The sequence below is a fragment of the Haliotis cracherodii genome, unplaced genomic scaffold (genome assembly GCF_022045235.1).
Source record: "Haliotis cracherodii isolate W230 unplaced genomic scaffold, xgHalCrac1.p SCAF_4, whole genome shotgun sequence".
Taxonomy (NCBI): domain Eukaryota; kingdom Metazoa; phylum Mollusca; class Gastropoda; order Lepetellida; family Haliotidae; genus Haliotis; species Haliotis cracherodii.
Window position 1 is genome coordinate 66,147,525 of NW_027266297.1, and position 13,905 is coordinate 66,161,429.

Consider the following 13,905-nt stretch of genomic DNA (forward strand, 5'->3'; position numbering starts at 1 on the left):
ACAATGTGTGAAGTGCATTTCTGGTGTCCCCCGCCGTGATATTGATGGAACATTGCCAAAAGCGGCGTAAAACCATAATCACTCACTCATGTTGCATGGACATCAAAATATTGCGTTTGTTTAAATTTCCCATGGTAGGAATATAATTTCAGCTGGCCAATTTCCTGTTTTCCTGTTTCATCTCTAACTCGCAGTTCTCAGGACACTAATGTTTGAGTGTGGGGGTTATTTTGTTTGTTTGTTTGTTGTTTATTGCTGCACTCAACAATATTTCAGCCATATGACGGTGCTCTGTAAATAATCGAGTCTGTACCAGACAATCCAGTAACTGATATGAGCATCGATCTACGCCATTGGGGTACGATGACATATATCAACCAAGTCAGCGAGCCTGACCATCCGATCCCGTGAGTCGCCTGGTACCACAAGCATAGTCGCCTCTTAGGACAAGCATAGGTTGCTGAAGACCTAATGATGTACGTAAGCGTATCCTGCCCTACCGGTGACACCCATATCACATTATTTTTGTCACTTATGCGTCAAATTTGGAAATGACCTCCACATATGTACCATAAAAAGGTTTGACTGAGGCCTTAAATGTTGTAGGGCGGTGGGGTAGCCTGGAGGTTAAAGCGTTGGCGCGTCACGCCGAAGACCCCGGTTCTATTCTCCACATAGGTACTATCTGTTAAGTCAATTTGTCCGGGCCCACCGACGTGACATTGCTGGAATATTGCTACAAGCGGCGTAAAACCTCACTCACTCCTTTCTTTCAAGTACAGGTGGGTAAATCATGTGAAGGGATTTGGTTATTTGATTGTTACTGAACGATACGAGATGATTCATATACCGAACCTTCAGTTAAACCTCTTAGCCAAATAAGGTGTTTTGACCTTCCTCACCCTAGCGGACATTTAGATTCACCACAATTGGTGCCCATGATGGGTGCCTTTTTCCTGTTTTACACTCAAAGCTTACGAAGATACTAGCAATGAGGAAGTTGAGCATTTCGCATATTGTTTTCTCAGTAAACTTCAGATGGCATTTGCTTTTGATAATTTGACCTGAACCTCTGAAGATTAATATGTAACTGTATCTTTGGTCACCACGTTTTGTAACAAAAGCCTCAAAGAATGAAAATATTCCTTGAGTTCGACATGTGAGATATTGGTCTGCGAAGTTGAAAAATGTTTTGACAGAATTGATCTTGGCTCTTTTCTACGGTTTTATAATGTCAAGCAAATCCTTTGAGTTTTTAAGAACTCACATGATATTAATTCCACTTGTCTCAAATACTTTGAGTGAATATAAAGAAAGCCCTTCCTTGATTGTATTCAGAACCATTCATGATTTGCTGGACCATGCAATATATTTCTCTTTGTACGGATGTTTATAGATTTCTTGGAATCCAGTACATAAGAAGAATGGACATTCTTCAGATGTGCATGTGATAGTGGCGAGTTCCACCGATTCATGCTTTTGGCTTACAAAATAGTAATGAAACAAGAGATTTATCCATTCTACCTTTTCAACACGATGCAGCAGGAAATAGATATTAGCAGCTGACACAATTCGATCTATTTGATCTTCTTTGCTCTCCCTTTGAAGTATTGGGCAATAATCACGGACAAAAAGGTCATGAATGTCTGAGGGGTAGAGCCTAAAATAAAAGTCTGAACCAATGATGAAGAAGCTTTTGGAGCTAGGGGAGTTGGGTGTTTGTCGAATGTTATTCCAATGTATTTGACAAGTACATGGAACAACAGGTGGAACAGCAGATGGAACACTAGTATGTTTGGGACTTCGTGTAGTACGTATCGCCAGTGGAGTCATACTGGAGGGAGGAGAGACAACTCTGTTGCCTGAATCACAAGATCACCAATTTCAAGTTTTACAATGAATCACAGGATCACCAATTTCAAGTTTTACAATGAATTCAACATCATCGTTTTGGAGACACAGAATAAAGATATTGGACATAATTCATTTAGGCTCAATCTCGGGTCAACTGTCAAAAATTAGCACCACAAATTTCATGTTCACATCAGAAATGATAGTTTCAGTGTGAGTTATATCTTGATGTTTTCCGGCCATGTTGATGTAACGTTCTGCAAAATATGCATCAGTGGACCTATCTTCAAAGACAACTGCATTTAAATTATTGCCATTGTCTCTATCGCTATCTATAATGAAGCGATTTTCCATAAACAACGAGCTCGCGATATCTGACCCTATACAACAAAAGCAGCGAGAGCTACTGACAACACGTGCTCCTCTGACCTGATGTGGAGTGACGTCCCTTGGATTAAGATGTCTGGCTTGTCAACATGATTTGCTGTCTGAGGTCAACTAAAGACTTGTAAAGTAGAAGGGCACTAAATATAGGACATCATGAAAGGAGTATTGGTAATAATACAACTTCAGCGCAAGGTCAAGTCATCTGGTTGTGAATGCCACCGAATCCCACTGTGAATGTCTTTGAATCCCTCTGTATGTGAATGTCATTAAATCTATCTGCCTGTAATTGTCAGCGAATCCCTCTGTAAATGCCACTGAATCCCTATGTCTGTAAATGTCACTGAATATCCCTCTGTTAATATCAGGGAATCCCTCTGTCTGTGAATGTTTCTGAATTAATATGTCTGTAAATGCCACTGAATATCCCTCTGTAAATGTCAAGCAATCCATCTGTCTGTGAACGTTTCTGAATTAATATGTCTGTGAATGTCACTGAATATCCCTCTGTAAATGTCAGGGAATCCCTCTGTCTGTGAATGTCACTGAATATCCCTCTGTTAATATCAGGGAATCCCTCTGTCTGTGAATGTTTCTGAATTAATATGTCTGTAAATGCCACTGAATATCCCTCTGTAAATGTCAAGCAATCCATCTGTCTGTGAACGTTTCTGAATTAATATGTCTGTGAATGTCACTGAATATCCCTCTGTAAATGTCAGGGAATCCCTCTGTCTGTGAATGTCACTGAATATCCCTCTGTTAATATCAGGGAATCCCTCTGTCTGTGAATGTTTCTGAATTAATATGTCTGTAAATGCCACTGAATATCCCTCTGTAAATGTCAAGCAATCCCTCTGTCTGTGAACGTTTCTGAATTAATATGTCTGTAAATGTCACTGGATTCCTCTGTACATGTCATGGAATCCCTCTGTCTGTACCTGCCATTACATCCATGTACCCGTGAATTCATTGAATCTCTGTCTGTAGACGTCACTGAATCCCTTTGAATGCATCTCTGTGTTTATGGCATTGACTCCTTATATCTGTAAATTCATTGAATCTCTTTCTGTAGACGTCACTGAATCCCACTGTCTGTGAATGTTACTCAATCAATATGTCTGTAAATGTCGCTGAATCCCTCTGTGAATTATTGAATCCATATACCTGTAAATTCATGGAATCTCTGTCTGTGAATTTGACCGAATCCTCTATCTAACAATTCATTGAATCTGTTTGTGAAAGGGCAACCGGTATTGACAAAATATCTTTTGCGATTGGCATTAGGGAATATCCATCGACTTTACACAACATACAAACAGTGTGACTGTTGACAGTTGAAATGCTATGATTATGGCAAGATCCTTCCACTTCAAGTGTTGGCGTCGATTCGGCTTCATTGCATTAATGCTTCAGAATGGCAGCGATGGAACATCGTTGCATTTACGACATATTAATCAAATTTCAAATTTCAAAGGTGAAATGCAAAATATGAAAAACGCAATACCAACTTCTTACAACATTAAGGATTTATTTCAATATTGAAATTGAAAGTAGAACCAATAATATCAGATTCCACATGATAAAAAACATTGATGGTATCATTCATCCAAAGCCATCCACTTGTCGTGATAATTATCCAATTTCTACTTTCCAGTTTATAAACTGTCTGATAGGGCGGCATAAAAAAGAATTGGCCATGTATCTGAGACATACATAAAGTATATGGTGTTGAACCCCAAGTATGGTTGAGCGGTAGTTGGACACTGATTTGTATCTCTACGTAACATGTGTTTTTTATAAATAGGACAAACCGAGAACAAACACCATGTTGATCAATTGGAAATCAGGAGAAACTAGATGATCTTATTTATATCAATTAATCTGTCTTGTTCCCTTCAAAACCGTTTCCCTGAAAAGAAATAACATACATTTAAAGCATGGCTCCTTTGTCTTTCACGATGCTCCAACTAACTGAAATGTTAGTTAAACAGCACTTGGCAATGACGGAACTTATTTACTTTCCTATCATTACTCTATGCATGCCATTGTGATTTGGTAGCTTTTCGTTCAAAGAAAAGAACAGATGGAAAGGAAATTACTATTATCTTGATCAGGGCTATGCTTGATCATAATAGACCCAGCAACATGGGTAAGTAATGTTTCGGTGATTGATAAATGTGCTCGAGTTGGTACAAAATAAATAGTACTAGTTCCCGGGTCATGCATTATATAACCCGAGTTGACAAAGAGAGGTGCACGTGCGAAAGGGTTAATGAAAATCATTCAAAATACCTTTAACAAAAAAATGTTTTTTAAGCTTTTTAGGTGCTGAATTTGCGGACATGGTTTTAATAGGTTAGAGCACTTGGAACATGGACCATGATGACAAATCGGACTCTAGCTAACCGTTTGAAGGATTAGACACCAGGGCCCACTTGCACAAAGCGATCTTATCGCTAAAATGACCGTAACTCCCATACTTTAGCATAGGCTTACAACAGTCTTAGCGCTAAGATCGCTTTGTGCAAGTGGGCCCAGGTCCTCGTGCTTTAACAAATCCATATTGCAACACATCATATGAGCATAATCAGGTTGATGTGAGTTTATCTGCAAAGTTTAAATGAAGTGCCATTTGTCCTGTAAAGGGTCCAACCATCCTTTCCTTATGAACTTAAGGTCAACGTTATCCGCACAATTTGGATGAAGACGACTGAATCTAGTAGGCACAGCCAATACCTAGTTGGTACCCCGATCTATTTCTGCAGTAATACTGACAAAACTAATGAGAAGTTGATGTGCTAATGCTGAACACAAGACAGTCCACCGGATCTCTCCAATGACGAATACTGTTCAACCACGTACAGATGAGCTACAACCGAGAAGAAATTCTTCGAACAAATATTTAAGCGTCAGTACGGGTAAAGGTTAAAACATCCACAGATATCGTGTAACCGCGTTTAGCTAGAATCGTTTGAAGGCCCGCTACTAATATCTTAATGTCTACCAACTAAAACCCAGTATCAGGCATCGGGGCTCATCTCCCATCTCGCTGTGCAGCAAGTTTCCAGCGGCATCACAACAACCTGTCATAAAGCCTGACACCTGGGCCCACTTGCACAAAGCGATCTTACCGCTACAACGATCTGACGTAAAGCATTAACTTTATATTTATCCAAAGATATTATCTACAATCTGAAAAGCCATAAATAGAAAAAGGTACACCGAAAAGGTCCCCACGCATAAAATGTGGTGTTAGGAATAGCGTTTAATGAAGTGGTAACATGATGTCAACTATATTACAGTGCAATAATACATAAATGTTGTAATTTTAAGTTATTCTGAAATAATTATTTTGAGGCAAATATATATTGCGTTGGTATGCAAGTTGGTATATTTACATACAAACTTCAACCCCGTAATATTTCAAAATATGAAATCCCACTTCACAAACGAATAAACAATATTGTCAGTAGTTAGTGTCAATAAGATTAGTTTAAAAACACTAACATTAAAAGCACCATTCGCATTCGATGCGTGGGGACGTTTTCGGTGGAACTTAATAGAAACCATTAATCTAATGCATGACAATGGCCAGAAAGGACAGACTGCAAGTGTAACCAGCTAACAAATGTACCTCCCAATAGTGTTGTAAGAACGTTACTTTGTTAAAGAAAAGTGGCAACCAACGTTACTCTCAACGTGACGTTGTCGTAATATTGCTACAACGTATTAAAGCAGCCAATAATTCGAACGTTGCACAGACGTTGCATGGTTCCACAGGAACGCTCTCGTAACATCCTTGGGAGTCTACATAGTAACCAAATAGTAACCTACGTATGCAACGTTGCCTGGAGCCCCTGTGTTCACTGGGTTATTAGCATCTCTGTTGGAAGGGTGGATCACATCATAATCATGATCATCGAATCAGGAATGAAAGCGGTTTATGCAAGGCGGGTGAAGCATATCAGAAATGCTTAGTTTTGTATTATAAACCCTGGAAGTTTCTAATCACATATGTTACAATGACCACTACCACCATTTACAACGTGAAACAAAAGTACAGGCCAAGCGATGGAAGTTACCAGACTCGCCAACATTAAAATACCAAGTTTGTTTTCGAAAGATTAAACTTTTTTACTATTTCTAAAAAGGTCAAACACCTAATAGATCACACAAAGGTAAAGATCAAAGACCCATCTGCATACTATAGGCATTTCAAGATAAGAAAGCTGAAAACCTGACCAAAAGGGCAATGTTCTATTAAGTCAGTGAACTGTGTCCGTATCGGTGTGGCAATGAAGGCAACTCTTCGAAAAACCACATAATCAAAGAGATTGAACTCATTTAAAAAATTGACAATGATGTTACACACAATGCCTATAAAAGCCTGTTTTAATTGTGAAAAGTAGTGTGCGCGATTAAATGAAAAGAAACAAAACCAGCACTATTTCAAAATCTTCAGTAAATTGTAGTAGTATCTGTGAATTTTGCCGAATTTCAAAAATGCACAATGAATTTAGGAAATGTGGACGTTATCAAATTCTTTGAGCCTAAAACACTTGTAATAAGTAGATAACGACAAGCATTCTCTACCACATTAAGCGACTCTATACAAAACAATGGAGAATACCCAAATACTAGTACCTGTTTTAGATTGTCTAACAAGACCACGCACCAGTACACGCCAGCTGGGTTGTGATGGATGCTGTTCGAGAATGTGTGTTCGACCTGTGACCTTCATATCTTGCCCCCAGTGATTTCCACTTGTCCCCTAAATTGAAAAAGGGCCTGTGGGGTTGAAGATTTGAGGACGACAACAATTGACGGCTGGACTTCTATATATCGGGCATTAATGATTGGAAAACCAGATGAGGCTCAAAACGTTTTGATATCCGCTCGTAAAAGTACTTTGTTTATTAATTAAATCTTAACAAAAATAAAGATTGAAAGGTAGCTGGATTTTTGGTTGTATAGATCTAAAGTTTTGACCAGTAAATCTTGAATCTGGATTTTTCCCGTTTTAATAAAACATGAAACGCCTCCACCCTTCTCTCTACCGCACTCAAAAAGACATGCATGTACGTAAAACAACTGATGCCAGCTGACAGATACGTATTTAGAAACACCCGGATAAAAACACTAAAAAAGATGTCATCGATTATAACATTAGATCTTTTTATTTACACTAGAAGTCACAATTCAACGGAGTCACTTTTCAACGCGAGGCCCGGATCACTATTTAACGACTTGGTAAGCTGACAGGATCACTTTTCAACTGTTGAAAACTGACCCTGGTCTGTTGAAAATTGAGACCGAGTATGTTTTCAACGTTGAATACTGACTCCCGGGTCACTTTTCAACGCGGGTCGATTTTCAATGTCACACCGGCTCTCGGTCACATACGTTTTCCCACTCATACTCAATTACGCAAAGAAAAATAGTTCTTTGAATATATACAACATAATCTAGAAATATGTCAACATAATTTCATTCTCTGAACAAATTTACTAACAAAATTTGGGATAAATCAATTCTTAGAAATAGGTAACAGGAAGTTGAACAAACATATGCTCACTGGCGAGGTCAACCTTCAAGCGCGGATTTATATATGATGTGACATAAGTTTGTAAAGAGGTGCATTTCGAGTCGAACGGGAGCATGGGGATGAAATTTATAATTACTGCTGTTGAAAATGACGTTTATGGAGCAGCTATGGAAAACATCCCGACGCATGAACCCTCTCATGACACTAGCAAATATCACCGATTTGTGAATGTGTTGCATGTGTTTGGATAATCGCAAACCAATTCGGAAGATGCGGAATGGACTGGTGGGGTTTGAACCGAGTGCTCTGAAACTTGTGTGTTTTGTGATAATTTTCAATGTCAGGGTATGTTATATTTGGGATTTGTCGCTTGTGCTGAAATACTTTGCTTAGCTGGTGTTTCTTGTCACCTGAGATGGACCTACTGTATGACCTGATGCCAGTTTCATATCTGTGCCCCGTCTCTCCTCATGTGCCGCCGCTTCTCGGCCTTGAATGCACGGAGAAGGTCGGCCAACTCAGAAACCGGAATAGTAGATTTCTAATTCCGTCTTTGGATATTTTCTATTCCCCGATGACCAATCAGTAAAACAGGGAGGCAAGTTTTTTTGTTTGTTTTTTAAAAGTTTAAGTTTCTCAAAATCTTAGATTTTTTCCCAATGCGATACTGAATCGAGTTTTAGTTTGGGATTGATCAGGAGCAGTCGCGTTTGCTCTGTGTCAGCGGCCACATCTGAGCAGGGTACTACATTGTTTTCATTGTTGCTAGATTCATGTCTTTTCCGAAAACAAGGCATCAAAGTCAATATCGCATAATAAATCAATTTGGTTCACCTCAGTAATTTTACAGAATTAATTTTCTTTACTTGCGTTATTAGTATTGAAAGATAGCCATTCCACATCCAAATCACCGTAAGGACCATCCATTTTGTTTCATGTAGCAGCTAGACGACATTAAACACCCGAACCAAAGCATAACCAGGCAAAAATACTAAATTAATTATGTTGCTGATAAATGCAGGGATTAAAAAGAAAATAGAAAAAACGAGTTGATCGCTAACACCGATCGAGAATTCGGGGAAACCCCGGAAAGTAGTTCCAGCAAAAGTTCACATGATCAATTTCACAAAACAAAGCACATCATGTGAACTTTTTTTGTCCGTTCACATCTGTGTGAACTCCAAATGTCAGATGACGTGACTACCCATTCAGCCAATCAGCACGAAAGAAACAGTTGAAAGCGTCTAAGTATGAAATTATATATATATATTATATATATATATATATATATATATATATATATATATATATATATATATATATATATATATATATGTGTGTGTGTGTGTGTATATGTATATGTGTATATGTATATGTGTGTATGTGTATGTATGTTCATCTGTATGAATGAATATATATATATATATATATATATGCATGCATATGTATATATATATATATATTGGGTGTATATATGCACACACACACACACACACACAAACACACACACACACACACACACACACACACACACACACACACACACACACACACACACACACCCTTTCTACTTTTATTCAGGAAACATCTATGACGAAATAAAACGAATCGATATGTGATTTTGTGTCTTTTTACATGTTCATTCGTAGTATATTTTTATTTAAACCCGAGCCGACATATCGTTGTAATGACCAAACTGTGAGCGCGGTTTGCTTACGCCACCAACCATCTACCACTGATATCCTAAGGTGCGTAAATATTCCTATACAAAAGAAGACAATAAATTTCAAGTTCGACCGTGTAGAGTTTGAATTAATAATTTACTGCATAGATTAAATATATATTGAGGTTTACTTACAAGAAAATATGGGTATTTTAGGTGTAAAACAAAACAAATTTTGCTTCTTTATTTTTAGATGCAAATGACATTTCGCTTTTTGTGTAAGAAATTGCTTTTTTGCTAAATGGTAGTTTCGCCCCTGATCATGCTTTGTAAAGAGCATGCAGCCTGTTTGAGAAGTGTGTGCCTGCAATGCTCACGACTAATGTGTTTTAGACATTTCATGGCTATTGTGCTTCACGTGCACTATGTACAACACCACGGGCGTTGACGGTGGTATTGGCAATGGTATGGTGGGGGAAAGGGGACATAATATCTAATATATTAGATAAAACTTTTTTTTTCAAAACTAATCATTCTGTGTCATTTTGATTTTGTGGTGTTTAACTAATTTCTAGGTGTATACTTGCAGTAATTTTGAACGCCTCATCTACCTCATGCTTAAGGATATGCTGTTTTAAACAAAACGTAAGAACATACACGTTTCCTTTGGGGTATTCAGAATACCGATACCGAAACCATTTATGTTGAGAGCATTATTTCACAGGATCATATTTGTTTGTTTTTTTGTTCAACGCTGCACCCAGCAATATTCCATCTATATGACGGTGGTCTGTAAGAAATCGAGTCCTGACCAGACAATCGAGTGATTGATAACATGACCATTGATCCACGCAATTGGGATACGATTACATGCATCATCCAAATTAACGAGCCTGACCATCTGATCCCATTTGTCGCCTCTTACGACAAGCATACTCGCCTTGTACGGCAAGCATGGGTTGCTGAAGAACTATTCTACCCCGGTTTCACAGGAACAACATAAGGGTCAGTTCACCTCAACCTAAAAAACACAATTTTGGGTTCGAATCCCAGATCCGCCCCCTGATTATGTTTCCAGGTTTGTCAGCACGACACACGTACATGAAGGTTTCATACCAAAAGACATTAAAAGATGGTACTTGTTGTTACCCTGTCTGGCGCTCGGCATTAAGGGGCTAAAACAAGGACTGGTCGGCTCGGGGTCAGTATGCTGTGTCTGAGTGGGGTATTCATGTTAAACTGCGGCATGGTATCTCAGTGAGGTAGCACTATAAATCGGCATCAGTCCGGACTAGTACAAGCAGCCACACAAACACACACACGTACATGCACGTCGCTATATAAGTGCAATAATCTTGGACGCGACGTTAAACCCAATTTCACCTTTCACCACATAGCCACTCACTCGGAAAACTATTTTATTTTCTTGTGATGTAAGGGATAGTTTCCGGACGGGTTTTCACACTCGCTCAGAAAACATATGTCAGACATAATTCCAGATCAAGAATTTTTGTGCAAAAGATCTGCCCTGGAGATTTACCCCTGGGAGATAGATTTAAAAAATTCGATCTAATATTTACTTATAGGACTTTTAGCACTTTAAGAGACGTTCCTCCGCCAGGATACATAGTCGCTGATTAATACCAATGCTTTGAAGAATATCTTTTCAAAGTCCTGCACGCCAGCAAGAGATATTTTAGGTCCGTTTCCTAAGATTCATGGAAAGTACGTTTAAAACATAAAATTGTTGGTAAATATTGTTTAAAATTTCCATTCTAGCTAAAATACGTGAAGCTCATTTCTGATGTTCCTCGCCATGATAGATCTAAAACCGGCGTAAAACAATGCTCCCAGCACCCAGTCCAGGACATAGGCGAGTACTGAACTGCTGTCGTGCCGCATGTTTTAAGTATTTGCAATATGCTGCAATCAATGTCACCTCTTGGGGCGGTCGGGTAGCCTAGTGGTTAAAGCGTTCGCTCGTCACGCCGAAGACCCGGGTTCGATTCCCGACATGGTACAATGTGTGAAGCCCGTTTCTGGTGTCCCCCCGCCGTGATATTGCTGGGAATATTGCTAAAAGCGGCATAGAACTATACTCACTCACTCACTCAATGTCACCTCCACCTTCATTGATGACTCTTAGCATTTTATCCTGATTAACATAAAACGTTATGACGTGTTTCGCGAACATCCGATGCCATCGCCACTTGATAGTGCTTATGGCATGGTCGGGCAGAGATTTTTTAATAATTATAAAAGGGTTCTCTTACATTTATTTAAAGACTACACAAGCTGTCAGACGGATTTTTTAAATAGCACTTTATTCAAAGAAGAATGAAAATAAATATAGCAAGCTTAAACAAACTGGAATCCGGGATGGTCAGTAATCTAGGTAACAGCTAAAGTTCGAAATATAGATATAAAGTATAAAGCGCAAACATGCTTGGAATATAGGTTCGAGATATCGTATTAAAAAAAATCAGTTTCAGCATGCATGTACTTGCTTTAACAGGCCAATTATGCAAAACAATCATGGTACAGATGAAAGGTCGTGAAGGAATAACTCATAATAACACATAATAGCAAATGATCACGTTTAACCAAATTCAACACAACTAACATGATAGTATGGTTAATATTAAAAAAAACGTAAAAAACGTTCATAGGTATGAATAAACGCTGTACATTAAATGTGATTTGGAGTTATCGGACCGCCTCCGTGGTCTAGTGGTAGAGCGTCCGCCCAGAGAGCGGAAGGTCAGGGTTCGATCCCCGGCCTCGTCATACCAAAAAACGTTAAAAATAGTACTTGTTACCCTGTCTGGCGCTCGGCATTAAGGGGCTAACACAAGGACTGGTCGGCTCGGAGTCAGTATACTGTGTCTGAGTGGGGTATTCATGTTAAACTGCGGCATGGTATCTCAGTGAGCTAGCACTATAAATTGGCATCAGTCCGGACTAGTACAAGCAGCCACACACGTACATGCACGTCGCTATATAAGTGCAATAATCTTGGACGCGACGTTAAACCCCATTTCACCTCACCTCACCTGGAGTTATCAATGTAAGTTTCATTGTCAGCATTTATTAACATGGTATAGTTCCTTGATAAGCACCATTTATGTACAAATTGTATTGAAAGTTAAAGATTTATCCACCCTTTATGATCTGTACAATTAGGTTTAATAGAGAACTGCTTATATCACCAAAATAATGAACATATTGCATTGAACGCAACTGGCAGCTTATGCACTCGATGGATATAGATCCTATTAAGCGTGTTTGCTTACATGATGTCCGGATTTAGTCTCAGATTCCCATCTCCGAACCCGCTGTGAACTTTCATTCCGACGTGAAGTAACAATAAGTTTTCGTTTTCAAATTCCCCCGCCGCTGTGAAAAAAAAAGCCCCGGTGTGATAACAAAAAGATACAACTTCCATCGCACACTCATGCAATAAATAGAGGATATTTCATGTGTCGAGTGAAATATCATATATCTCTCATCGAGTGACGGGGGAAAGGAGATATTTTCTCGAGTGGCTTACGAGTCACTCGATAAGAGAAACATGATATTTCACGAGACACAAGGAATATCCTATTTATTATATACTTTTGTGCAGTTATCTACCAGAATATTAAAATATTTCATTACAAATGTAAAACCTCAAAACGTTAATTCTTGCTACCTTTCACATGGGGACGGTTCACCATCCCTTGTATTTGCGATTTAAAAAGTAGTTTCGTGTTTTCGAATCTTAAAAAATATAAACAAAGTATCCAAAAATGTTTAGGGTCACGAAAATTCTTTATCCTACATTTAGATATGATTATATACAAAATCAACAAAACATATTCTTGAAAACTTGGAGACCGCTGTTGGAAGCGAAAGAATACACGCTGGTCAAGAAACAAAAATGGCGCTTTGCGAAACGAACATTGACGAGTTAAATGAGAAATGTACAATTTATAATGAAGATTTTCGAGAGAATAACAAACGGCAAAGAAGGGATATTAACTCCATAAAAGACCATCTGTCATTATTTTGTCTTGTCAATGTGGAACTAACGTGAAAAGGACGTCAACAGTTTGTGTACGGGCTTGACATTTACGCAGAAGGGAGACAATTTAAGGGGAGGTAACTCTTGTATAACAATAGTTCCGTCAACGTGTTACTGCAGTGAAATATCAAGTGTTATGTTCACTGCAATGAAAATATCCCTTTCCCCAACTTCAGAAAAATCAGTCTTTCACACTGAAGCCTATAATAAAACCAGTTGAGATTGATCTTTCTTCAGCTATGTTTATTAAATATTCGCTACTGAAGCAAAGTAACTCGATCTACGTCACGAATCAATTATTAAAGACTGATAGCAAAACTTTAAAATGTTATAGAAGAATTTACACAATATCAGTCTATTTTGTTTTAAAAAACAGCAACTTTTTTTATCATATTT